The sequence below is a fragment of the Callithrix jacchus genome, chromosome 17, assembly GCF_049354715.1.
Source record: "Callithrix jacchus isolate 240 chromosome 17, calJac240_pri, whole genome shotgun sequence".
Classification (NCBI taxonomy): Eukaryota; Metazoa; Chordata; class Mammalia; order Primates; family Cebidae; genus Callithrix; species Callithrix jacchus.
The window spans coordinates 2,657,442-2,683,033 of record NC_133518.1 but is presented as its reverse complement, the minus strand read 5'-3'; positions in this window follow the sequence as shown (position 1 = coordinate 2,683,033).

Below are 25,592 nucleotides of genomic sequence, written 5' to 3'. Positions count from 1 at the left end.
TCACAGAAAGGGTTTAGAAACTCCTGCAAACACACATCAGTTTAACTCCGTAAGTTGAATGCACACATTGAAGACCGTTCTGTGAGGTAGCTCCGTTTTGGTTTTAGAAGCAGATATTTCTCAATACCGCGTTTGCTTCCATTCACCCGGGTATAACGAAACCCAGCTCCTGGAAGAACCGTGCTTCTCACTCTCTGATTCTGAAGGCGGATTCAACTTTCTTAGCTGAGCGAACACCCAGCAGAGCTCTTGGCAAGATACGTTCTTTTTGTATTTTAGACGGAGTTTTCCAGCTATATCTTGAATGCCTGGATTTGGCTGGGGATATGCGTTTTCCACTCCTTCACAGAAAGGGTTTAGAAACTCCTGCAAACACACATCAGTTTAACTCCGTAAGTTGAATGCACACATTGAAGACCGTTCTGTTAGGTAGCTCCGTTTTGGTTTTAGTAGCAGATATTTATCAATAGCGCGTTTGTTCCAATGCACCCGGGTATTACGAAACCCAGCTCCTGGAAGAACCGTGCTTCTCACTCTCTGATTCTGAAGGCGGATTCAACTCCCTTAGCTGAGCGAACACCCAGCAGAGCAGTTTGCAAGATACGTTCTTTTTGTGTTTTAGACGGAGATTTCCAGCTATTTCTTGAATGCCTGGATTTGGCTGGGAAAATGCGTTTTCCACTTCTTCACAGAAAGGGTTTAGAAACTCCTGCAAACACACATCAGTTTAACTCCGTAAGTTGAATGCACACATTGAAGACCGTTCTGTTAGGTAGCTCCGTTTTGGTTTTAGAAGCAGATATTTCTCAATACCGCGTTTGTTCCAATGCACCCGGGTATAACGAAACCCAGCTCCTGGAAGAACCGTGCTTCTCACTCTCTGATTCTGAAGGCGGATTCAACTCCCTTAGCTGAGCGAACACCCAGCAGAGCAGTTTGCAAGATACGTTCTTTTTGTGTTTTAGATGGAGATTTCCAGCTATTTCTTGAATGCCTGGATTTGGCTGGGAAAATGCGTTTTCCACTTCTTCACAGAAAGGGTTTAGAAACTCCTGCAAACACACATCAGTTTAACTCCGTAAGTTGAATGCACACATTGAAGACCGTTCTGTTAGGTAGCTTTGTTTTGGTTTTAGAAGCAGATATTTCTCAATACTGCGTTTGTTCCAATTCACCCGGGTATAAGGAAACCCAGCTCCTGGAAGAACCGTGCTTCTCACTCTCTGATTCTGAAGGCGGATTCAACTCCCTTAGCTGAGCGAACACCCAGCAGAGCAGTTTGCAAGATACGTTCTTTTTGTGTTTTAGACGGAGATTTCCAGCTATTTCTTGAATGCCTGGATTTGGCTGGGAAAATGCGTTTTCCACTTCTTCACAGAAAGGGTTTAGAAACTCCTGCAAACACACATCAGTTTAACTTTGTAAGTTGAATGCACACATTGAAGACCGTTCTGTTAGGTAGCTCCGTTTTGGTTTTAGAAGCAGATATTTCTCAATACCGCGTTTGTTCCAATGCACCCGGGTATAACGAAACCCAGCTCCTGGAAGAACCGTGCTTCTCACTCTCTGATTCTGAAGGCGGATTCAACTCCCTTAGCTGAGCGAACACCCAGCAGAGCAGTTTGCAAGATACGTTCTTTTTGTGTTTCAGACGGAGATTTCCAGCTATTTCTTGAATGCCTGGATTTGGCTGGGAAAATGCGTTTTCCACTTCTTCACAGAAAGGGTTTAGAAACTCCTGCAAACACACATCAGTTTAACTCCGTAAGTTGAATGCACACATTGAAGACCGTTCTGTTAGGTAGCTCCGTTTTGGTTTTAGAAGCAGATATTTCTCAATACCGCGTTTGTTCCAATGCACCCGGGTATAAAGAAACCCAGCTCCTGGAAGAACCGTGCTTCTCACTCTCTGATTCTGAAGGCGGATTCAACTCCCTTAGCTGAGCGAACACCCAGCAGAGCAGTTTGCAAGATACGTTCTTTTTGTGTTTTAGATGGAGATTTCCAACTATTTATTGAATGCCTGGATTTGGCTGGGAAAATGCGTTTTCCACTTCTTCACAGAAAGGGTTTAGAAACTCCTGCAAACACACATCAGTTTAACTCCGTAAGTTGAATGCACACATTGAAGACCGTTCTGTTAGGTAGCTTTGTTCTGGTTTTAGAAGCAGATATTACTCAATACTGCGTTTGTTCCAATTCACCCGGGTATAAGGAAACCCAGCTCCTGGAAGAACCGTGCTTCTCACTCTCTGATTCTGAAGGCGGATTCAACATTCTTAGCTGAGCGAACACCCAGCAGAGCAGTTTGCAAGATACGTTCTTTTTGTGTTTTAAACGGAGATTTTCAGCTATTTCTTGAATGCCTGGATTTGGCTGGGAAAATGCGTTTTCCACTTCTTCACAGAAAGGGTTTAGAAACTCCTGCAAACACACATCAGTTTAACTTTGTAAGTTGAATGCACACATTGAAGGCCGTTCTGTTAGGTAGCTCCGTTTTGGTTTTAGAAGCAGATATTTCTCAATACCGCGTTTGTTCCAATGCACCCGGGTATAACGAAACCCAGCTCCTGGAAGAACCGTGCTTCTCACTCTCTGATTCTGAAGGCGGATTCAACTCTCTTACCTGAGCGAACACCCAGCAGAGCAGTTTGCAAGATACGTTCTTTTTGTGTTTTAGACGGAGATTTCCAGCTATTTCTTGAATGCCTGGATTTGGCTGGGAAAATGCGTTTTCCACTTCTTCACAGAAAGGGTTTAGAAACTCCTGCAAACACACATCAGTTTAACTCCGTAAGTTGAATGCACACATTGAAGACCGTTCTGTTAGGTAGCTCCGTTTTGGTTTTAGAAGCAGATATTTCTCAATACCGCGTTTGTTCCAATGCACCCGGGTATAACCAAACCCAGCTCCTGGAAGAACCGTGCTTCTCACTCTCTGATTCTGAAGGCGGATTCAACTCTCTTACCTGAGCGAACACCCAGCAGAGCAGTTTGCAAGATACGTTCATTTTGTGTTTTAGACGGAGATTTCCAGCTATTTCTTGAATGCCTGGATTTGGCTGGGAAAATGCGTTTTCCACTTCTTCACAGAAAGGGTTTAGAAACTCCTGCAAACACACATCAGTTTAACTCCGTAAGTTGAATGCACACATTGAAGACCGTTCTGTTAGGTAGCTCCGTTTTGGTTTTAGAAGCAGATATTTCTCAATACTGCGTTTGTTCCAATGCACCCGGGTATAACGAAACCCAGCTCCTGGAAGAACCGTGCTTCTCACTCTCTGATTCTGAAGGCGGATTCAACTCCCTTAGCTGAGCGAACACCCAGCAGAGCAGTTTGCAAGATACGTTCTTTTTGTGTTTTAGACGGAGATTTCCAGCTATTTCTTGAATGCCTGGATTTGGCTGGGAAAATGCGTTTTCCACTTCTTCACAGAAAGGGTTTAGAAACTCCTGCAAACACACATCAGTTTAACTTTGTAAGTTGAATGCACACATTGAAGACCGTTCTGTTAGGTAGCTCCGTTTTGGTTTTAGAAGCAGATATTTCTCAATACCGCGTTTGTTACAATGCACCCGGGTATAACGAAACCCAGCTCCTGGAAAAACAGTGCTTCTCACTCTCTGATTCTGAAGGCGGATTCAACTCCCTTAGCTGAGCGAACACCCAGCAGAGCAGTTTGCAAGATACGTTCTTTTTGTGTTTTAGACGGAGATTTCCAGCTATTTCTTGAATGCCTGGATTTGGCTGGGAAAATGCGTTTTCCACTTCTTCACAGAAAGGGTTTAGAAACTCCTGCAAACACACATCAGTTTAACTCCGTAAGTTGAATGCACACATTGAAGACCATTCTGTTAGGTAGCTCCGTTTCGGTTTTAGAAGCAGATATTTCTCAATACCGCGTTTGTTCCAATTTACCCGGGTATAACGAAACCCAGCTCCTGGAAGAACCGTGCTTCTCACTCTCTGATTCTGAAGGCGGATTCAACTCCCTTAGCTGAGCGAACACCCAGCAGAGCAGTTTGCAAGATACGTTCTTTTTGTGTTTTAGACGGAGATTTCCAGCTATTTCTTGAATGCCTGGATTTGGCTGGGAAAATGCGTTTTCCACTTCTTCACAGAAAGGGTTTAGAAACTCCTGCAAACACACATCAGTTTAACTCTGTAAGTTGAATGCACACATTGAAGACCGTTCTGTTAGGTAACTCCGTTTTGGTTTTAGAAGCAGATATTTCTCAATACCGCCTTTGTTCCAATTCACCCGGGTATAACGAAACCCAGCTCCTGGAAGAACCGTGCTTCTCACTCTCTGATTCTGAAGGCGGATTCAACTTTCTTAGCTGAGCAAACACCCAGCAGAGCTCTTGGCAAGATACGTTCTTTTTGTATTTTAGACGGAGATTTCCAGCTATATCTTGAATGCCTGGATTTGGCTGGGGATATGCGTTTTCCACTCCTTCACAGAAAGGGTTTAGAAACTCCTGCAAACACACATCAGTTTAACTCCGTAAGTTGAATGCACACATTGAAGACCGTTCTGTTAGGTAGCTCCGTTTTGGTTTTAGAAGCAGATATTTCTCAATACCGCGTTTGTTCCAATTCACCCGGGTATAACGAAACCCAGCTCCTGGAAGAACCGTGCGTCTCAATCTCTGATTCTGAAGGCGGATTCAACTCCCTTAGCTGAGCGAACTCCCAGCAGAGCAGTTTGCAAGATACGTTCTTTTTGTGTTTTAGACGGAGATTTCCAGCTATTTCTTGAATGCCTGGATTTGGCTGGGAAAATGCGTTTTCCACTTCTTCACAGAAAGGGTTTAGAAACTCCTGCAAACACACATCAGTTTAACTCCGTAAGTTAAATGCACACATTGAAGACCGTTCTGTTAGGTAGCTCCGTTTTGGTTTTAGAAGCAGATATTTCTCAATACCGCGTTTGTTCCAATTCACCCGGGTATAACGACACCCAGCACCTGGAAAAACCGTGCTTCTCACTCTCTGATTCTGAAGGCGGATTCAACTCCCTTAGCTGAGCGAACACCCAGCAGAGCAGTTTGCAAGATACGTTCTTTTTGTGTTTAAGCGGAGATTTCCAGCTATTTCTTGAATGCCTGGATTTGGCTGGGAAAATGCGTTTTCCACTTCTTCACAGAAAGAGTTTAGAAACTCCTGCAAACACACATCAGTTTAACTTTGTAAGTTGAATGCACACATTGAAGACCGTTCTGTTAGGTAGCTGTGTTTTGGTTTTAGAAGCAGATATTCCTCAATACCGCGTTTGTTCCAATACACCCGGGTATAACGAAACCCAGCTCCTGGAAGAACCGTGCTTCTCACTCTCTAATTCTGAAGGCGGATTCAACTCCCTTAGCTGAGCGAACACCCAGCCGAGCAGTTTGCAAGATACGTTCTTTTTGTGTTTTAGACGGACATTTCCAGCTATTTCTTGAATGCCTGGATTTGGCTGGGAAAATGCGTTTTCCACTTCTTCACAGAAAGAGTTTAGAAACTCCTGCAAACACACATCAGTTTAACTCCGTAAGTTGAATGCACACATTGAAGACCGTTCTGTTAGGTAGCTTTGTTTTGGTTTTAGAAGCAGATATTTCTCAATACCGCGTTCGTTCCAATGCACCCGGGTATAACGAAACCCAGCTCCTGGAAGAACCGTGCTTCTCACTCTCTGATTCTGAAGGCGGATTCAACTCCCTTAGCTGAGCGAACACCCAGCAGAGCAGTTTGCAAGATACGTTCTTCTTGTGTTTTAGACGGAGATTTCCAGCTATTTCTTGAATGACTGGATTTGGCTGGGAAAATGCGTTTTCCACTTCTTCACAGAAATGGTTTAGAAACTCCTGCAAACACACATCAGTTTAACTCCGTAAGTTGAATGCACACATTGAAGACCGTTCTGTTAGGTAGCTCCGTTTTGGTTTTAGAAGCAGATATTTCTCAATACCGCGTTTGTTCCAATTCACCCGGGTATAACGAAACCCAGCTCCTGGAAGAACCGTGCTTCTCACTCTCTGATTCTGAAGGCGGATTCAACTCCCTTAGCTGAGCGAACACCCAGCAGAGCAGTTTGCAAGATACGTTCTTTTTGTGTTTTAGACCGAGATTTCCAGCTATTTCTTGAATGCCTGGATTTGGCTGGGAAAATGCGTTTTCCACTTCTTCACAGAAAGGGTTTAGAAACTACTGCAAACACACATCAGTTTAACTCCGTAAGTTGAATGCACACATTGAAGACCGTTCTGTTAGGTAGCTCCGTTTTGGTTTTAGAAGCAGATATTTCTCAATACCGCGTTTGTTCCAATGCACCCGGGTATAACGAAACCCAGCTCCTGGAAGAACCGTGCTTCTCACTCTCTGATTCTGAAGGCGGATTCAACTCCCTTAGCTGAGCGAACACCCAGCAGAGCAGTTTGCAAGATACGTTCTTTTTGTGTTTTAGACGGAGATTTCCAGCTATTTCTTGAATGCCTGGATTTGGCTTTGAATATGCGTTTTCCACTTCCTCACAGAAAGGGTTTAGAAACTCCTGCAAACACACATCAGTTTAACTCCGTACGTTGAATGCACACATTGAAGACCGTTCTGTTAGGTAGCTCCGTTTTGGTTTTAGAAGCAGATATTTCTCAATACCGCGTTTGTTCCAATTCACCCGGGTATTACGAAACCCAGCTCCTGGAAAAACCGTGCTTCTCACTCTCTGATTCTGAAGGCGGATTCAACTCCCTTAGCTGAGCGAACACCCAGCAGAGCAGTTTGCAAGATACGTTCTTTTTGTGTTTTAGACGGAGATTTCCAGCTATTTCTTGAATGCCTGGATTTGGCTGGGAAAATGCATTTTCCACTTCTTCACAGAAAGGGTTTAGAAACTCCTGCAAACACACATCAGTTTAACTCCGTACGTTGAATGCACACATTGAAGACCGTTCTGTTAGGTAGCTCCGTTTTGGTTTTAGAAGCAGATATTTCTCAATACCGCGTTTGTTCCAATTCACCCGGGTATAACGAAACCCAGCTCCTGGAAGAACCGTGCTTCTCACTCTCTGATTCTGAAGGCGGATTCAACTCCCTTAGCTGAGCGAACACCCAGCAGAGCAGTTTGCAAGATACGTTCTTTTTGTGTTTTAGACGGAGATTTCCAGCTATTTCTTGAATGCTTGATTTGGCTGGGAAAATGCGTTTTCCACTTCTTCACAGAAAGGGTTTAGAAACTCCTGCAAACACACATCAGTTTAACTCCGTAAGTTGAATGCACACATTGAAGACCGTTCTGTTAGGTAGCTCCGTTTTGGTTTTAGAAGCAGATATTTCCCAATACCGCGTTTGTTCCAATTCACCCGGGTATAACGAAACCCAGCTCCTGGAAGAACCGTGCTTCTCACTCTCTGATTCTGAAGGTGGATTCAACTCCCTTAGCTGAGCGAACACCCAGCAGAGCAGTTTGCAAGATACGTTCTTTTTGTGTTTTAGACGGAGATTTCCAGCTATGTCTTGAATGCCTGGATTTGGCTGGAAAAATGCATTTTCCACTTCTTCACAGAAAGGGTTTAGAAACTCCTGCAAACACACATCAGTTTAACTCCATAAGCTGAATGCACACATTGAAGACCGTTCTGATAGGTAGCTTTGTTTTGGTTTTAGAAGCAGATATTTCTCAATACCGCGTTTGTTCCAATGCACCCGGGTATAACGAAACCCAGCTCCTGGAAGAACCGTGCTTCTCACTCTCTGATTCTGAAGGCGGATTCAACTCCCTTACCTGAGCGAACACCCAGCATAGCAGTTTGCAAGATACGTTCTTTTTGTGTTTCAGACGGAGATTTCCAGCTATATCTTGAATGCCTGGATTTGGCTGGGAAAATGCGTTTTCTACTTCTTCACAGAAAGGGTTTAGAAACTCCTGCAAACACATATCAGTTTATCTCCGTAAGTTGAATGCACACATTGAAGACCGTTCTGTTAGGTAGCTCCGTTTTGGTTTTAAAAGCAGATATTTCTCAATACCGCGTTTGTTCCAATTCACCCGGGTATTACGAAACCCAGCTCCTGGAAGAACCGTGCTTTTCACTCTCTGATTCTGAAGGCAGATTCAACTCCCTTAGCTGAGCGAACACCCAGCAGAGCAGTTTGCAAGATACGTTCTTTTTGTGTTTTAGACGGAGATTTCCAGCTATTTCTTGAATGCCTGGATTTGGCTGGGAAAATGCGTTTTCCACTTCTTCACAGAAAGGGTTTAGAAACTCCTGAAAACACACATCAGTTTAACTCCGTAAGTTGAATGCACACATTGAAGACCGTTCTGTTAGGTAGCTCCGTTTTGGTTTTAGAAGCAGATATTTCTCAATACCGCGTTTGTTACCATTCACCCGGGTATAACGAAACCCAGCTCCTGGAAGAACCGTGCTTCTCACTCTCTGATTCTGAAGGCGGATTCAACTCCCTTAGCTTAGCGAACACCCAGCAGAGCAGTTTGCAAGATACGTTCTTTTTGTGTTTTAGACGGAGATTTCCAGCTATTTCTTGAATGCCTGGATTTGGCTTTGAAAATGCGTTTTCCACTTCCTCAAAGAAAGGGTTTAGAAACTCCTGCAAACACACATCAGTTTAACTCCGTAAGTTGAATGCACACATTGAAGACCGTTTTGTTAGGTAGCTCCGTTTTGGTTTTAGAAGCAGATATTTTTCAATACCGCGTTTGTTCCAATTCACCCGGGTATTACGAAACCCAGCTCCTGGAAAAACCGTGCTTCTCACTCTCTGATTCTGAAGGCGGATTCAACTCCCTTAGCTGAGCGAACACCCAGCAGAGCAGTTTGCAAGATACGTTCTTTTTGTGTTTTAGACGGAGATTTCCAGCTATTTCTTGAATGCCTGGATTTGGCTGGGAAAATGCGTTTTCCACTTCTTCACAGAAAGGGTTTAGAAACTCCTGCAAACACACATCAGTTTAACTCCGTAAGTTGAATGCACACATTGAAGACCGTTCTGTTAGGTAGCTCCGTTTTGGTTTTAGAAGCAGATATTTCTCAATACCGCGATTGCTCCCATTCACCCGGGTATAACGAAACCCAGCTCCTGGAAGAACCGTGCTTCTCACTATCTGATTCTGAATGCGGATTCAACTCCCTTAGCTGAGCGAACACCCAGCAGAGCAGTTTGCAAGATACGTTCTTTTTGTGTTTTAGACGGAGATTTCCAGCTATTTCTTGAATGCCTGGATTTGGCTGGGAAAATGCGTTTTCGACTTCTTCACAGAAAGGGTTTAGAAACTCCTGAAAACACACATCAGTTTAACTCCGTAAGTTGAATGCACACATTGAAGACCGTTCTGTTAGGTAGCTCCGTTTTGGTTTTAGAAGCAGATATTTCTCAATACCGCGTTTGCTCCCATTCACCCGGGTATAACGAAACCCAGCTCCTGGAAGAACCGTGCTTCTCACTCTCTGATTTTGAAGGCGGATTCAACTCCCTTAGCTGAGCGAACACCCAGCAGAGCAGTTTGCAAGATACGTTCTTTTTGTGTTTTAGACGGAGATTTCCAGCTATTTCTTGAATGCCTGGATTTGGCTTTGAAAATGCGTTTTCCACTTCCTCACAGAAAGGGTTTAGAAACTCCTGCAAACACACATCAGTTTAACTCCGTACGTTGAATGCACACATTGAAGACCGTTCTGTTAGGTAGCTCCGTTTTGGTTTTAGAAGCAGATATTTCTCAATACCGCGTTTGTTCCAATGCACCCGGGTATAACGAAACCCAGCTCCTGGAAGAACCGTGCTTCTCACTCTCTGATTCTGAAGGCGGATTCAACTCCCTTAGCTGAGCGAACACCCAGCAGAGCAGTTTGCAAGATACGTTCTTTTTGTGTTTTAGACGGAGATTTCCAGCTATTTCTTGAATGCCTGGATTTGGCTGGGAAAATGCGTTTTGGACTTCTTCACAGAAAGGGTTTAGAAACTCCTGAAAACACACATCAGTTTAACTCCGTAAGTTGAATGCACACATTGAAGACCGTTCTTTTAGGTAGCTCCGTTTTGGTGTTAGAAGCAGATATTACTCAATACCACGTTTGCTCCCATTCACTTTGATATAAGGAAACGCAGCTCCTGGAAGAAACGTGTTTCTCACTCTCGTATTCTAAATGCGAATTCAACTCCCTTAGCTGAGCGAACACCCAGCAGAGCAGTTTGCAAGATACGTTCTTTTTGTGTTTTAGACGGAGATTTCCAGCTATTTCTTGAATGCCTGGATTTGGCTGGGAAAATGCGTTTTCCACTTCTTCACAGAAAGGGTTTAGAAACTCCTGCAAACACACATCAGTTTAACTCCGTAAGTTGAATGCACACATTGAAGACCGTTCTGTTAGGTAGCTCCGTTTTGGTTTTAGAATCAGATATTTCTCAATACCGCGTTTGCTCCCATTCACCCGGGTATAACGAAACCCAGCTCCTGGAAGAACCGTGCTTCTCACTCTCTGATTCTGAAGGCGGATTCAACTCCCTTAGCTGAGCGAACAGCCAGCAGAGCAGTTTGAAAGATACGTTCTTTTTGTGTTTTAGACGGAGATTTCCAGCTATTTCTTGAATGCCTGGATTTGGCTGGGAAAATGCGTTTTCCACTTCTTCACAGAAAGGGTTTAGAAACTCCTGAAAACACACATCAGTTTAACTCCGTAAGTTGAATGCACACATTGAAGACCGTTCAGTTAGGTAGCTCCGTTTTGGTTTTAGAAGCAGATATTTCTCAATACCGCGTTTGCTCCCATTCACCCGGGTATAACGAAACCCAGCTCCTGGAAGAACCGTGCTTCTCACTCTCTGATTCTGAAGGCAAATTCAACTCCCTTAGCTGAGCGAACACCCAGCAGAGCAGTTTGCAAGATACGTTCTTTTTGTGTTTTAGACGGAGATTTCCAGCTATTTCTTGAATGCCTGGATTTGGCTGAAAAAATGCGTTTTCCACTTCTTCACAGAAAGGGTTTAGAAACTCCTGAAAACACACATCAGTTTAACTCCGTAAGTTGAATGCACACATTGAAGACCGTTCTGTTAGGTAGCTCCGTTTTGGTTTTAGAAGCAGATATTTCTCAATACCGCGTTTGCTCCCATTCACCCGGGTATAACGAAACCCAGCTCCTGGAAGAACCGTGCTTCTCACTCTCTGATTCTGAAGGCGGATTCAACTCCCTTAGCTGAGCGAACACCCAGCAGAGCAGTTTGCAAGATACGTTCTTTTTGTGTTTTAGACGGAGATTTCCAGCTATTTCTTGAATGCCTGGATTTGGCTTGGAAATGCGTTTTCCACTTCCTCACAGAAAGGGTTTAGAAACTCCTGCAAACACACATCAGTTTATCTCCGTAAGTTGAATGCACACATTGAAGACCGTTCTGTTAGGTAGCTCCGTTTTGGTTTTAGAAGCAGATATTTCTCAATACCGCGTTTGTTCCAATTCACCCGGGTATTACGAAACCCAGCTCCAGGAAGAACCGTGCTTCTCACTCTCTGATTCTGAAGGCGGATTCAACTTCCTTAGCTGAGCGAACACCCAGCAGAGCAGTTTGCAAGATACGTTCTTTTTGTGTTTTAGACGGAGATTTCCAGCTATTTCTTGAATGCCTGGATTTGGCTGGGAAAATGCGTTTTCCACTTCTTCACAGAAAGGGTTTAGTAACTCCTGAAAACACACATCAGTTTAACTCCGTAAGTTGAATGCACACATTGAAGACCGTTCTGTTAGGTAGCTCCGTTTTGGTTTTAAAAGCAGATATTTCTCAATACCGCGTTTGCTCCCATTCACCCGGGTATAACGAAACCCAGCTCCTGGAAGAACCGTGCTTCTCACTCTCTGATTCTGAAGGCGGATTCAACTCCCTTAGCTGAGCGAACACCCAGCAGAGCAGTTTGCAAGATACGTTCTTTTTGTGTTTTAGACGGAGATTTCCAGCTATTTCTTGAATGCCTGGATTTGGCTGGGAAAATGCGTTTTCCACTTCTTCACAGAAAGGGTTTAGAAACTCCTGCAAACACACATCAGTTTAACTCCGTACGTTGAATGCACACATTGAAGACCGTTCTGTTAGGTAGCTCCGTTTTGGTTTTAGAAGCAGATATTTCTCAATACCGCGTTTGTTCCAATTCACCCGGGTATAACGAAACCCAGCTCCTGGAAGAACCGTGCTTCTCACTCTCTGATTCTGAAGGCGGATTCCACTCCCTTAGCTGAGCGAACAGCCAGCAGAGCAGTTTGCAAGATACGTTCTTTTTGTGTTTTAGACGGAGATTTCCAGCTATTTCTTGAATGCCTGGAGTTGGCTGGGAAAATGCGTTTTCCACTTCTTCACAGAAAGGGTTTAGAAACTCCTGCAAACACACATCAGTTTAACTCCGTAAGTTGAATGCACACATTGAAGACCGTTCTGTTAGGTAGCTCCGTTTTGGTTTTAGAAGCAGATATTTCTCAATACCGCGTTTGTTCCAATTCACCCGGGTATTACGAAACCCAGCTCCTGGAAGAACCGTGCTTCTCACTCTCTGATTCTGAAGGCGGATTCAACTTCCTTAGCTGAGCGAACACCCAGCAGAGCAGTTTGCAAGATACGTTCTTTTTGTGTTTTAGACGGAGATTTCCAGCTATTTCTTGAATGCCTGGATTTGGCTGGGAAAATGCGTTTTCCACTTCTTCACAGAAAGGGTTTAGAAACTCCTGAAAACACACATCAGTTTAACTCCGTAAGTTGAATGCACACATTGAAGACCGTTCGTTTAGGTAGCTCCGTTTTGGTTTTAAAAGCAGATATTTCTCAATACCGCGTTTTCTCCCATTCACCCGGGTATAACGAAACCCAGCTCCTGGAAGAACCGTGCTTCTCACTCTCTGATTCTGAAGGCGGATTCAACTCCCTTAGCTGAGCGAACACCCAGCAGAGCAGTTTGCAAGATACGTTCTTTTTGTGTTTTAGACGGAGATTTCCAGCTATTTCTTGAATGCCTGGATTTGGCTGGGAAAATGCGTTTTCCACTTCTTCACAGAAATGGTTTAGAAACTCCTGCAAACACACATCAGTTTAACTCCGTACGTTGAATGCACACATTGAAGACCGTTCTGTTAGGTAGCTCCGTTTTGGTTTTAGAAGCAGATATTTCTCAATACCGCGTTTGTTCCAATTCACCCGGGTATAACGAAACCCAGCTCCTGGAAGAACCGTGCTTCTCACTCTCTGATTCTGAAGGCGGATTCAACTCCCTTAGCTGAGCGAACACCCAGCAGAGCAGTTTGCAAGATACGTTCTTTTTGTGTTTTAGACCGAGATTTCCAGCTGTTTCTTGAATGCCTGGATTTGGCTGGGAAAATGCGTTTTCCACTTCTTCACAGAAAGGGTTTAGAAACTACTGCAAACACACATCAGTTTAACTCCGTAAGTTGAATGCACACATTGAAGACCGTTCTGTTAGGTAGCTCCGTTTTGGTTTTAGAAGCAGATATTTCTCAATACCGCGTTTGTTCCAATGCACCCGGGTATAACGAAACCCAGCTCCTGGAAGAACCGTGCTTCTCACTCTCTGATTCTGAAGGCGGATTCAACTCCCTTAGCTGAGCGAACACCCAGCAGAGCAGTTTGCAAGATACGTTCTTTTTGTGTTTTAGACGGAGATTTCCAGCTATTTCTTGAATGCCTGGATTTGGCTTTGAAAATGCGTTTTCCACTTCCTCACAGAAAGGGTTTAGAAACTCCTGCAAACACACATCAGTTTAACTCCGTACGTTGAATGCACACATTGAAGACCGTTCTGTTAGGTAGCTCCGTTTTGGTTTTAGAAGCAGATATTTCTCAATACCGCGTTTGTTCCAATTCACCCGGGTATTACGAAACCCAGCTCCTGGAAAAACCGTGCTTCTCACTCTCTGATTCTGAAGGCGGATTCAACTCCCTTAGCTGAGCGAACACCCAGCAGAGCAGTTTGCAAGATACGTTCTTTTTGTGTTTTAGACGGAGATTTCCAGCTATTTCTTGAATGCCTGGATTTGGCTGGGAAAATGCATTTTCCACTTCTTCACAGAAAGGGTTTAGAAACTCCTGCAAACACACATCAGTTTAACTCCGTACGTTGAATGCACACATTGAAGACCGTTCTGTTAGGTAGCTCCGTTTTGGTGTTAGAAGCAGATATTTCTCAATACCGCGTTTGTTCCAATTCACCCGGGTATAACGAAACCCAGCTCCTGGAAGAACCGTGCTTCTCACTCTCTGATTCTGAAGGCGGATTCAACTCCCTTAGCTGAGCGAACACCCAGCAGAGCAGTTTGCAAGATACGTTCTTTTTGTGTTTTAGACGGAGATTTCCAGCTATTTCTTGAATGCTTGATTTGGCTGGGAAAATGCGTTTTCCACTTCTTCACAGAAAGGGTTTAGAAACTCCTGCAAACACACATCAGTTTAACTCCGTAAGTTGAATGCACACATTGAAGACCGTTCTGTTAGGTAGCTCCGTTTTGGTTTTAGAAGCAGATATTTCCCAATACCGCGTTTGTTGCAATTCACCCGGGTATAACGAAACCCAGCTCCTGGAAGAACCGTGCTTCTCACTCTCTGATTCTGAAGGCGGATTCAACTCCCTTAGCTGAGCGAACACCCAGCAGAGCAGTTTGCAAGATACGTTCTTTTTGTGTTTTAGACGGAGATTTCCAGCTATGTCTTGAATGCCTGGATTTGGCTGGAAAAATGCATTTTCCACTTCTTCACAGAAAGGGTTTAGAAACTCCTGCAAACACACATCAGTTTAACTCCATAAGCTGAATGCACACATTGAAGACCGTTCTGATAGGTAGCTTTGTTTTGGTTTTAGAAGCAGATATTTCTCAATACCGCGTTTGTTCCAATGCACCCGGGTATAACGAAACCCAGCTCCTGGAAGAACCGTGCTTCTCACTCTCTGATTCTGAAGGCGGATTTAACTCCCTTACCTGAGCGAACACCCAGCATAGCAGTTTGCAAGATACGTTCTTTTTGTGTTTTAGACGGAGATTTCCAGCTATATCTTGAATGCCTGGATTTGGCTGGGAAAATGCGTTTTCTACTTCTTCACAGAAAGGGTTTAGAAACTCCTGCAAACACATATCAGTTTATCTCCGTAAGTTGAATGCACACATTGAAGACCGTTCGGTTAGGTAGCTCCGTTTTGGTTTTAGAAGCAGATATTTCTCAATACCGCGTTTGTTCCAATTCACCCGGGTATTACGAAACCCAGCTCCTGGAAGAACCGTGCTTTTCACTCTCTGATTCTGAAGGCAGATTCAACTCCCTTAGCTGAGCGAACACCCAGCAGAGCAGTTTGCAAGATACGTTCTTTTTGTGTTTTAGACGGAGATTTCCAGCTATTTCTTGAATGCCTGGATTTGGCTGGGAAAATGCGTTTTCCACTTCTTCACAGAAAGGGTTTAGAAACTCCTGAAAACACACATCAGTTTAACTCCGTAAGTTGAATGCACACATTGAAGACCGTTCTGTTAGGTAGCTCCGTTTTGGTTTTAGAAGCAGATATTTCTCAATACCGCGTTTGTTACCATTCACCCGGGTATAACGAAACCCAGCTCCTGGAAGAACCGTGCTTCTCACTCTCTGATTCTGAAGGCGGATTCAACTCCCTTAGCTTAGCGAACACCCAGCAGAGCAGTTTGCAAGATACGTTCTTTTTGTGTTTTAGACGGAGATTTCCAGCTATTTCTTGAATGCCTGGATTTGGCTGGGAAAATGCGTTTTCGACTTCTTCACAGAAAGGGTTTAGAAACTCCTGAAAACACACATCAGTTTAACTCCGTAAGTTGAATGCACACATTGAAGACCGTTCTGTTAGGTAGCTCCGTTTTGGTTTTAGAAGCAGATATTTCTCAATACCGCGTTTGCTCCCATTCACCCGGGTATAACGAAACCCAGCTCCTGGAAGAACCGTGCTTCTCACTCTCTGATTTTGAAGGCGGATTCAACTCCCTTAGCTGAGCGAACACCCAGCAGAGCAGTTTGCAAGATACGTTCTTTTTGTGTTTTAGACGGAGATTTCCAGCTATTTCTTGAATGCCTGGATTTGGCTTTGAAAATGCGTTTTCCACTTCCTCACAGAAAGGGTTTAGAAACTCCTGCAAACACACATCAGTTTAACTCCGTAAGTTGAATGCACACATTGAAGACCGTTCTGTTAGGTAGCTCCGTTTTGGTTTTAAAAGCAGATATTTCTCAATACCGCGTTTTCTCCCATTCACCCGGGTATAACGAAACCCAGCTCCTGGAAGAACCGTGCTTCTCACTCTCTGATTCTGAAGGCGGATTCAACTCCCTTAGCTGAGCGAACACCCAGCAGAGCAGTTTGCAAGATACGTTCTTTTTGTGTTTTAGACGGAGATTTCCAGCTATTTCTTGAATGCCTGGATTTGGCTGGGAAAATGCGTTTTCCACTTCTTCACAGAAATGGTTTAGAAACTCCTGCAAACACACATCAGTTTAACTCCGTACGTTGAATGCACACATTGAAGACCGTTCTGTTAGGTAGCTCCGTTTTGGTTTTAGAAGCAGATATTTCTCAATACCGCGTTTGTTCCAATTCACCCGGGTATAACGAAACCCAGCTCCTGGAAGAACCGTGCTTCTCACTCTCTGATTCTGAAGGCGGATTCAACTCCCTTAGCTGAGCGAACACCCAGCAGAGCAGTTTGCAAGATACGTTCTTTTTGTGTTTTAGACCGAGATTTCCAGCTATTTCTTGAATGCCTGGATTTGGCTGGGAAAATGCGTTTTCCACTTCTTCACAGAAAGGGTTTAGAAACTACTGCAAACACACATCAGTTTAACTCCGTAAGTTGAATGCACACATTGAAGACCGTTCTGTTAGGTAGCTCCGTTTTGGTTTTAGAAGCAGATATTTCTCAATACCGCGTTTGTTCCAATGCACCCGGGTATAACGAAACCCAGCTCCTGGAAGAACCGTGCTTCTCACTCTCTGATTCTGAAGGCGGATTCAACTCCCTTAGCTGAGCGAACACCCAGCAGAGCAGTTTGCAAGATACGTTCTTTTTGTGTTTTAGACGGAGATTTCCAGCTATTTCTTGAATGCCTGGATTTGGCTTTGAAAATGCGTTTTCCACTTCCTCACAGAAAGGGTTTAGAAACTCCTGCAAACACACATCAGTTTAACTCCGTACGTTGAATGCACACATTGAAGACCGTTCTGTTAGGTAGCTCCGTTTTGGTTTTAGAAGCAGATATTTCTCAATACCGCGTTTGTTCCAATTCACCCGGGTATTACGAAACCCAGCTCCTGGAAAAACCGTGCTTCTCACTCTCTGATTCTGAAGGCGGATTCAACTCCCTTAGCTGAGCGAACACCCAGCAGAGCAGTTTGCAAGATACGTTCTTTTTGTGTTTTAGACGGAGATTTCCAGCTATTTCTTGAATGCCTGGATTTGGCTGGGAAAATGCATTTTCCACTTCTTCACAGAAAGGGTTTAGAAACTCCTGCAAACACACATCAGTTTAACTCCGTACGTTGAATGCACACATTGAAGACCGTTCTGTTAGGTAGCTCCGTTTTGGTTTTAGAAGCAGATATTTCTCAATACCGCGTTTGTTCCAATTCACCCGGGTATAACGAAACCCAGCTCCTGGAAGAACCGTGCTTCTCACTCTCTGATTCTGAAGGCGGATTCAACTCCCTTAGCTGAGCGAACACCCAGCAGAGCAGTTTGCAAGATACGTTCTTTTTGTGTTTTAGACGGAGATTTCCAGCTATGTCTTGAATGCCTGGATTTGGCTGGAAAAATGCATTTTCCACTTCTTCACAGAAAGGGTTTAGAAACTCCTGCAAACACACATCAGTTTAACTCCGTAAGCTGAATGCACACATTGAAGACCGTTCTGATAGGTAGCTTTGTTTTGGTTTTAGAAGCAGATATTTCTCAATACCGCGTTTGTTCCAATGCACCCGGGTATAACGAAACCCAGCTCCTGGAAGAACCGTGCTTCTCACTCTCTGATTCTGAAGGCGGATTCAACTCCCTTAGCTGAGCGAACAGCCAGCAGAGCAGTTTGCAAGATACGTTCTTTTTGTGTTTAAGACGGAGATTTCCAGCTATTTCTTGAATGCCTGGAGTTGGCTGGGAAAATGCGTTTTCCACTTCTTCACAGAAAGGGTTTAGAAACTCCTGCAAACACACATCAGTTTAACTCCGTAAGTTGAATGCACACATTGAAGACCGTTCTGTTAGGTAGCTCCGTTTTGGTTTTAGAAGCAGATATTTCTCAATACCGCGTTTGCTCCCATTTACCCGGGTATAACGAAACCCAGCTCCTGGAAGAATCGTGCTTCTCACTCTCTGATTCTGAAGGCGGATTCAACTCCCTTAGCTGAGCGAACACCCAGCAGAGCAGATTGCAAGATACGTTCTTTTTGTGTTTTAGACGGAGATTTCCAGCTATTTCTTGAATGCCTGGATTTGGCTGGGAAATGCTTTTTCCACTTCTTCACAGAAAGGGTTTAGAAACTCCTGCAAACACACATCAGTTTAACTCCGTAAGTTGAATGCACACATTGAAGACCGTTCTGTTAGGTAGCTCCGTTTTGGTTTTAGAAGCAGATACTTCTCAATACCGCGTTTGTTCCAATGCACCCGGGTATAACGAAACCCAGCTCCTGGAAGAACCGTGCTTCTCACTCTCTGATTCTGAAGGCGGATTCAACTCCCTTAGCTGAGCGAACACCCAGCAGAGCAGTTTGCAAGATACGTTCTTTTTGTGTTTTAGACGGAGATTTTCAGCTATTTCTTGAATGCCTGGATTTGGCTGGGAAAATGCGTTTTCCACTTCTTCACAGAAAGGGTTTAGAAACTCCTGAAAACACACATCAGTTTAACTCCGTAAGTTGAATGCACACATTGAAGACCGTTCTGTTAGGTAGCTCCGTTTTGGTTTTAGAAGCAGATATTTCTCAATACCGCGTTTGTTCCAATGCACCCGGGTATAACGAAACCCAGCTCCTGGAAGAACCGTGCTTCTCACTCTCTGATTCTGAAGGCGGATTCAACTCCCTTAGCTGAGCGAACACCCAGCAGAGCAGTTTGCAAGATACGTTCTTTTTGTGTTTTAGACGGAGATTTCCAGCTATTTCTTGAATGCCTGGATTTGGCTGGGAAAATGCGTTTTCCACTTCTTCACAGAAAGGGTTTAGAAACTCCTGAAAACACACATCAGTTTAACTCCGTAAGTTGAATGCACACATTGAAGACCGTTCTGTTAGGTAGCTCCGTTTTGGTTTTAGAAGCAGATATTTCTCAATACCGCGTTTGGTCCAATGCACCCGGGTATAACGAAACCCAGCTCCTGGAAGAACCTTGCTTCTCACTCTCTGATTCTGAAGGCGGATTCAACTCCCTTAGCTGAGCGAACACCCAGCAGAGCAGTTTGCAAGATACGTTCTTTTTGTGTTTTAGACGGAGATTTCCAGCTATTTCTTGAATGCCTGGATTTGGCTGGGAAAATGCGTTTTCCACTTCTTCACAGAAAGGGTTTAGAAACTCCTGCAAACACACATCAGTTTAACTCCGTAAGTTGAATGCAAACATTGAAGACCGTTCTGTTAGGTAGCTCCGTTTTGGTTTTAGAAGCAGATATTTCTCAATACCGCGTTTTTTCCAATTCACCCGGGTATAACGAAACCCAGCTCCTGGAAGAACCGTGCTTCTCACTCTCTGATTCTGAAGGCGGATTCAACTCCCTTAGCTGAGCGAACACCCAGCAGAGCAGTTTGCAAGATACGTTCTTTTTGTGTTTTAGACGGAGATTTCCAGCTATTTCTTGAATGCCTGGGTTTGGCTGGGAAAATGCGTTTTCCACTTCTTCACAGAAAGTGTTTAGAAACTCCTGCAAACACACATCAGATTAACTCCGTAAGTTGAATGCACACATTGAAGACCGTTCTGTTAGGTAGCTTTGTTTTGGTTTTAGAAGCAGATATTTCTCAATACCGCGTTTGTTCCAATGCACCCGGGTATAACGAAACCTAGCTCCTGGAAGAACCGTGCTTCTCACTCTCTGATTCTGAAGGCGGATTCAACTCCCTTAGCTGAGCGAACACCCAGCAGAGCAGTTTGCAAGATACGTTCTTTTTGTGTTTTAGACGGAGATTTCCAGCTATTTCTTGAATGCCTGGATTTGGCTGGGAAAATGCGTTTTCCACTTCTTCACAGAAAGGGTTTAGAAACTCCTGCAAACACACATCAGTTTAACTCCGTACGTTGAATGCACACATTGAAGACCGTTCTGTTAGGTAGCTCCGTTTTGGTTTTAGAAGCATATATTTCTCAATACCGCGTTTGTTCCAATTCACCCGGGTATAACGAAACCCAGCTCCTGGAAGAACCGTGCTTCTCACTCTCTGATTTTGAAGGCAGATTCAACTACCTTAGCTGAGCGAACACCCAGCAGAGCAGTTTGCAAGATACGTTCTTTTTGTGTTTTAGACGGAGATTTCCAGCTATTTCTTGAATGCCTGGAGTTGTCTGGGAAAATGCGTTTTCCACTTCTTCACAGAAAGGGTTTAGAAACTCCTGCAAAGACACATCAGTTTAACTCCGTAAGTTGAATGCACACATTGAAGACCGTTCTGTTAGGTAGCTCCGTTTTGGTTTTAGAAGCAGATATTTCTCAATACCGCGTTTGTTCCAATTCACCCGGGTATTAAGAAACCCAGCTCCTGGAAGAACCGTGCTTCTCACTCTCTGATTCTGAAGGCGGATTCAACTCCCTTAGCTGAGCGAACACCCAGCAGAGCAGTTTGCAAGATACGTTCTTTTTGTGTTTTAGACGGAGATTTCCAGCTATTTCTTGAATGCCTGGATTTGGCTGGGAATATGCGTTTTCCACTTCTTCACAGAGAGGGTTTAGAAACTCCTGCAAACACACATCAGCTTAACTCCGTAAGTTGAATGCACACAATGAAGACCGTTCTGTTAGGTAGCTCCGTTTTGGTTCTAGAAGCAGATATTTCTCAATACCGCGTTTGTTCCAATTCACCCGGGTATTACGAAACCCAGCTCCTGGAAGAACCGTGCTTCTCACACTCTGATTCTTAAGGCGGATTGAACTCCCTTAGCTGAGCGAACACCCAGCAGAGCAGTTTGCAAGATACGTTCTTTTTGTGTTTAAACGGAGATTTCCAGCTATTTCTTGAATGCCTGGATTTGGCTGGGAAAATGCGTTTTCCACTTCTTCACAGAAAGGGTTTAGAAACTCCTGCAAACACACATCAGTTTAACTCCGTAAGTTGAATGCACACATTGAAGACCGTTCTGTTAGGTAGCTCCGTTTTGGTTTTAGAAGCAGATATTTCTCAATACCGCGTTTGTTCCAATGCACCCGGGTATAACGAAACCCAGCTCCTGGAAGAACCGTGCTTCTCACTCTCTGATTTTGAAGGCGGATTCAACTCCCTTAGCTGAACGAACACCCAGCAGAGCAGTTTGCAAGATACGTTCTTTTTGTGTTTTAGACGGAGATTTCCAGCTATTTCTTGAATGCCTGGATTTGGCTGGGAAAATGCGTTTTCCACTTCTTCACAGAAAGGGTTTAGAAACTCCTGCAAACACACATCAGTTTAACTTCGTAAGTTGAATGCACACATTGAAGACCGTTCTGTTATTTAGCTCCGTTTTGGTTTTAGAAGCAGATATTTCTCAATACCGCGTTTGTTCCAATTCACCCGGGTATAACGAAACCCAGCTCCTAGAAGAACCGTGCTTCTCACTCTCTGATTCTGAAGGCGGATTCAACTCCCTTAGCTGAGCGAACACCCAGCAGAGCAGTTTGCAAGATACGTTCTTTTGGTGTTTTAGACGGAGATTTCCAGCTATTTCTTGAATGCCTGGATTTGGCTGGGAAATGCTTTTTCCACTTCTTCACAGAAAGGGTTTAGAAACTCCTGCAAACACACATCAGTTTAACTCCGTAAGTTGAATGCACACATTGAAGACCGTTCTGTTAGGTAGCTCCGTTTTGGTTTTAGAAGCAGATACTTCTCAATACCGCGTTTGTTCCAATGCACCCGGGTATAACGAAACCCAGCTCCTGGAAGAACCGTGCTTCTCACTCGCTGATTCTGAAGGCGGATTCAACTCCCTTAGCTGAGCGAACACCCAGCAGAGCAGTTTGCAAGATACGTTCTTTTTGTGTTTTAGACGGTGATTTTCAGCTATTTCTTGAATGCCTGGATTTGGCTGGGAAAATGCGTTTTCCACTTCTTCACAGAAAGGGTTTAGAAACTCCTGCAAACACACATCAGTTTAACTCCGTAAGTTGAATGCACACATTGAAGACCGTTCTGTTAGGTAGCTCCGTTTTGGTTTTAGAAGCAGATATTTCTCAATACCGCGTTTGTTCCAATGCACCCGGGTATAACGAAACCCAGCTCCTGGAAGAACCGTGCTTCTCACTCTCTGATTCTGAAGGCGGATTCAACTCCCTTAGCTGAGCGAACACCCAGCAGAGCAGTTTGCAAGATACGTTCTTTTTGTGTTTTAGACGGAGATTTCCAGCTATTTCTTGAATGCCTGGATTTGGCTGGGAAAATGCGTTTTCCACTTCTTCACAGAAAGGGTTTAGAAACTCCTGCAAACACACATCAGTTTAACTCCGTAAGTTGAATGCACACATTGAAGACCGTTCTGTTAGGTAGCTCCGTTTTGGTTTTAGAAGCAGATATTTCTCAATACCGCGTTTGTTCCAATGCACCCGGGTATAACGAAACCCAGCTCCTGGAAGAACCTTGCTTCTAACTCTCTGATTCTGAAGGCGGATTCAACTCCCTTAGCTGAGCGAACACCCAGCAGAGCAGTTTGCAAGATACGTTCTTTTTGTGTTTTAGACGGAGATTTCCAGCTATTTCTTGAATGCCTGGATTTGGCTGGGAAAATGCGTTTTCCACTTCTTCACAGAAAGGGTTTAGAAACTCCTGCAAACACACATCAGTTTAACTCCGTAAGTTGAATGCAAACATTGAAGACCGTTCTGTTAGGTAGCTCCGTTTTGGTTTTAGAAGCAGATATTTCTCAATACCGCGTTTTTTCCAATTCACCCGGGTATAACGAAACCCAGCTCCTGGAAGAACCGTGCTTCTCACTCTCTGATTCTGAAGGCGGATTCAACTCCCTTAGCTGAGCGAACACCCAGCAGAGCAGTTTGCAAGATACGTTCTTTTTGTGTTTTAGACGGAGATTTCCAGCTATTTCTTGAATGCCTGGATTTGGCTGGGAAAATGCGTTTTCCACTTCTTCACAGAAAGTGTTTAGAAACTCCTGCAAACACACATCAGATTAACTCCGTAAGTTGAATGCACACATTGAAGACCGTTCTGTTAGGTAGCTTTGTTTTGGTTTTAGAAGCAGATATTTCTCAATACCGCGTTTGTTCCAATGCACCCGGGTATAACGAAACCCAGCTCCTGGAAGAACCGTGCTTCTCACTCTCTGATTCTGAAGGCGGATTCAACTCCCTTAGCTGAGCGAACACCCAGCAGAGCAGTTTGCAAGATACGTTCTTTTTGTGTTTTAGACGGAGATTTCCAGCTATTTCTTGAATGCCTGGATTTGGCTGGGAAAATGCGTTTTCCACTTCTTCACAGAAAGGGTTTAGAAACTCCTGCAAACACACATCAGTTTAACTCCGTACGTTGAATGCACACATTGAAGACCGTTCTGTTAGGTAGCTCCGTTTTGGTTTTAGAAGCATATATTTCTCAATACCGCGTTTGTTCCAATTCACCCGGGTATAACGAAACCCAGCTCCTGGAAGAACCGTGCTTCTCACTCTCTGATTTTGAAGGCAGATTCAACTACCTTAGCTGAGCGAACACCCAGCAGAGCAGTTTGCAAGATACGTTCTTTTTGTGTTTTAGACGGAGATTTCCAACTATTTCTTGAATGCCTGGAGTTGTCTGGGAAAATGCGTTTTCCACTTCTTCACAGAAAGGGTTTAGAAACTCCTGCAAAGACACATCAGTTTAACTCCGTAAGTTGAATGCACACATTGAAGACCGTTCTGTTAGGTAGCTCCGTTTTGGTTTCAGAAGCAGATATTTCTCAATACCGCGTTTGTTCCAATTCACCCGGGTATTACGAAACCCAGCTCCTGGAAGAACCGTGCTTCTCACTCTCTGATTCTGAAGGCGGATTCAACTCCCTTAGCTGAGCGAACACCCAGCAGAGCAGTTTGCAAGATACGTTCTTTTTGTGTTTTAGACGGAGATTTCCAGCTATTTCTTGAATGCCTGGATTTGGCTGGGAATATGCGTTTTCCACTTCTTCACAGAAAGGGTTTAGAAACTCCTGCAAACACACATCAGCTTAACTCCGTAAGTTGAATGCACACAATGAAGACCGTTCTGTTAGGTAGCTCCGTTTTGGTTCTAGAAGCAGATATTTCTCAATACCGCGTTTGTTCCAATTCACCCGGGTATTACGAAACCCAGCTCCTGGAAGAACCGTGCTTCTCACACTCTGATTCTTAAGGCGGATTGAACTCCCTTAGCTGAGCGAACACCCAGCAGAGCAGTTTGCAAGATACGTTCTTTTTGTGTTTAAACGGAGATTTCCAGCTATTTCTTGAATGCCTGGATTTGGCTGGGAAAATGCGTTTTCCACTTCTTCACAGAAAGGGTTTAGAAACTCCTGCAAACACACATCAGTTTAACTCCGTAAGTTGAATGCACACATTGAAGACCGTTCTGTTAGGTAGCTCCGTTTTGGTTTTAGAAGCAGATATTTCTCAATACCGCGTTTGTTCCAATGCACCCGGGTATAACGAAACCCAGCTCCTGGAAGAACCGTGCTTCTCACTCTCTGATTCTGAAGGCGGATTCAACTCCCTTAGCTGAGCGAACACCCAGCAGAGCAGTTTGCAAGATACGTTCTTTTTGTGTTTTAGACGGAGATTTCCAGCTATTTCTTGAATGCCTGGATTTGGCTGGGAAAATGCGTTTTCCACTTCTTCACAGAAAGGGTTTAGAAACTCCTGCAAACACACATCAGTTTAACTCCGTACGTTGAATGCACACATTGAAGACCGTTCTGTTAGGTAGCTCCGTTTTGGTTTTAGAAGCATATATTTCTCAATAGCGCGTTTGTTCCAATTCACCCGGGTATTACGAAACCCAGCTCTTGGAAGAACCGTGCTTCTCACTCTCTGATTCTGAAGGCGGATTCAACTCCCTTAGCTGAGCGAACACCCAGCAGAGCAGTTTGCAAGATACGTTCTTTTTGTGTTTCAGACGGAGATTTCCAGCTATTTCTTGAATGCCTGGATTTGGCTGGGAAAATGCGTTTTCCACTTCTTCACAGAAAGGGTTTAGAAACTCCTGCAAACACACATCAGTTTAACTCCGTAAGTTGAATGCACGCGTTGAAAACCGATCTGTTAGGTAGATCCGTTTTGGTTTTAGAAGCAGATATTTCTCAATACCGCGTTTGTTCAAATGCACCCGGGTATAAGAAAACCCAGCTCCTGGAAGAACCGTGTTCTCACTCTCTGATTCTGAAGTCGGATTCAACTC